This window comes from Tupaia chinensis, unplaced genomic scaffold (assembly GCF_000334495.1).
Source record: "Tupaia chinensis unplaced genomic scaffold, TupChi_1.0 Scaffold000361_2, whole genome shotgun sequence".
Taxonomy (NCBI): domain Eukaryota; kingdom Metazoa; phylum Chordata; class Mammalia; order Scandentia; family Tupaiidae; genus Tupaia; species Tupaia belangeri.
In genome coordinates, this window is record NW_006159858.1 from 4,788,735 (window position 1) to 4,791,952 (window position 3,218).

General features: G+C 37.2%; 1 protein-coding gene across 1 annotated transcript in view; it reads left to right on the forward strand.

The window, feature by feature from the left end:
* BMPR2 (bone morphogenetic protein receptor type 2) overlaps positions 1-3,218 on the forward strand; it is a 197,093-nt gene that overhangs the window by 57,268 nt on the left and 136,607 nt on the right. The window lies entirely within an intron of this gene.

Sequence of the window (3,218 nt, forward strand, 5' to 3'; positions counted from 1 at the left end):
ACACCCACACACACACACACACACACACGCCCGGCGTGAGTTTTAAGCCATGGGGTCTGGGACGCGAACTGCGATCGACTACATGGGAGTCCAGTGACATAGCCATTATACTAACTGCTGGTCCCCCAAATAATTCTTTTTTTAAAACGATGATACCATATATCATACTTACTGTATGCTCAATATTTAGATGGAGATAGCTGCAGAGATGAATGCAAGATGCGGATTTCTTTCCAAATACAAAAAGTTTCAGCTATAATCCTTTGGCATATTCTTGTCTCTTAGTGTGTTTGGGCTTTCGTAGTAGAGTACCATAGATTGAATGGCCTATAGACAACTGTAACTTATTTCTCACAATCTTGGAAGGAAGTGTAGGTTTCCAAAATAAATTTACCTATAGATCTGGTGTCTGATATGAGCTGCTTCCTGGTTCACACTAATGGCTGTTCTCACTATGTCCTCCCATGTCAAAAGGAACAAGAACGTCCTATGGGGTCTCTTACAAGGGCCCTAATACCACTTACCAGAGTTTTAACCTAATGACCTCGTCATCTCCAAAGGCCCCCCTCCTGCTAACATCACATTGGGTATTTCATTTTGTGATTTTGGGGGGACATAAACATTCAGTCTATAGCACTGTGCTGTCTTAGGCTCTTCTTTGCAACCTAACTGTTTGTCCAACAAGCTTCTTTCTTCAGTGAAAGAAAGGTAGTGCATTCCCAATTGCCACTAAGCCAATTCTTTTTATTTTGTTCATAGCTCCCATTATCTATAACTACTGCAGGTATTAATAAATATCCTGCACCCTCAGCTCTTAACTCTGAAGTTGCCATATGCTTTTTTTTCTTTTTAGCCTACCATGAAATAGCTCCTTAGACATTGCTGACTTGTAGTCTTTCTGGATTAATGAGCATTGCTGGACTACTAGATCTAGCTATTAGTGATTGATGTTGATAATAACTTTTTTTTTTTTTTTTTACTTTTTAGTTTGAAATTCTTTTAGACATAAAATATTGCAAGAAAAATAGAAAGAATTCCTATATGCCCTTCTCCTAGCTTCCCCAAGTGTTAATATTTTACATTTGCTTTATCATCTTCTCCTTTGTACATTCTGTCTTTTTGTGAACCATTTGAGAGAAAGTTACAGACATGGTGCCTTTTTACTCCAAAAATTGTCAGTGTATTTCTGAGAAAGCAAAGTCATTTTCTTATATAATCATAATGCAGTGATTAAAATCAGGAAATTAATACTGACACAGTATCATTTTGTAATACAGATGTCTTCAGATATCATTAATTGGTCTAATAATGTCTTTATGACAAAAGAAATAGATTTTTCTGGCTCAGAAGACCTGTCGCGGATCAGGTGTGCTATTTAGTTATGTCTGTTTGATTTCTTTTAATCTGTGACAATTCCTTTTGACCATCACATTTTTTAAAGTGTACAAATCAGTTATTACACAGAATGTATTCAAATCAGATGTTTCCTTGTGATTTGACTCAGGTGATGCAGTTTTAGAAGGAATACCATAGAAATGATGGGTCCTCAGTTCCTTTATATCAGGGGGCACATGATGTCATTTTGCTCCATTGCTGGTGATGTTAACTTTGATCACTTGATTAAGGTGATATCTACCAGGTAAAGTTACTATTTTTCCCTTTATAATTAAAAAGCAACTTGTGAAGAGATACTTGAAACCATTTGAATGCCCTGTTTATTATAAGATTCATTTCAGTTTTAACTGACTCTTGCCAAGTGGTAAATCTCCTAAATCTTATATTTCTTCTGTATTTGTTAATTGTCATTCTACTATAACAAAACCCTTTTCTTTCTCTGCTTTCATATCACTGTGAACTGATGGGTTTTTATTTTATTCAGTGGGTTTTGTTATGCATTTCTTAAATGGAAAAGACCTTTTTAGGTTCTTTTAGAATGTATGATGTTTTACTTAACTCTCCTAAGCCCCCAGTTCCCAAGATGCTATAAATTAATGAAACTGGTTAAATAAATTACATATGTGGAAATGCTAATTAAAAAGATAATTATTGGGGGTGAGCAGTTAGTGTGGTGGTTGCAGGTGCTGGACTCCCATGTGGTTGACTACAGTTTGAGTCCCGGACCTGGTGACTTGCTTTCTTACTTTCCCTCTCTCTCTGTCTGTCTCTGATCTAACTGGAAAATAATAATAATAAAGTTTAAAAAAAATCTGATTCCTTTTACAAAAAGATCATTATTATAATTTTACAATATCTTATGAATATTTTAAGCACATTAATTTTATTTTTTTAAGAGTGAGGATAGGGCACCTTACAAGGTCTCATTACTTTGTTGATCCCCTTTCCCCCAACTCTGCAGCTAGTCAGGAGATAAGTGTGCCTAGTCTGTTTCAGGTTTACTCAGGATATAAACCTGGGGTTGGCTATTTGGCTTCTAGCACAGCAGATCAGTGAACCACTGTCAGCCACGTGGGAATCCACACCGCAATCCCTTCTCCTCCATTTCTACCTCTCTGGTCAAATTAAAATAAATAAATAAATAAATAATTACATGCTAATATGGTGGTAAAACCAGCTCTGAGTTTTTATGAGGCTATTTACAGATTCCTCCTCTCCCCAGTCCTATATTTGCAGATTTTTATCTTTTTGAGAAAGATTTTCACTATAGGGTGTGTGTACTTGCCGGAGACACAGAGAGAAAGTGTAGAGAAATCACCCACCAAGGTGGTGGCCGTAGTGCATTCTCTTCTCAGGATTTTGGGTATGCATGAACACATACAACTGGTGTGAGTTTAAAGCCACTGGGCCTGGGACTTGAACCACTATCAGCCATGTGGGAATCCACACCACAATCCCTTCTCCTTCATTTCTTCCTCCTTTTGGGATTTTGAACACATGCACGCATGCAAATGCTGGTGATGTTTTTCAAGCTTCCAAGTCTGGGACTTGAGCCATGCAGTCACCCATGTGGGATTCATTCACCCTAGCCACCAAATTTTTTTTTAACTGTAATAATTGCCAGTTTTATTACTCTAAGAGAGTCAGAGGTAATTTTATAGTTCTTTCATCAAGAGTTTAGATCCCCCCATTGCCCTTATAACCTGCAAATTATTTTACTTTTAATTATTAAAAAAAAACCAAAACTTTTTAGGTGATGGCAGGTGGCATGGTGGTTAAGGACACTGGATTCCCACATGGCCAACTGTGGTTCGAGTCCCAGA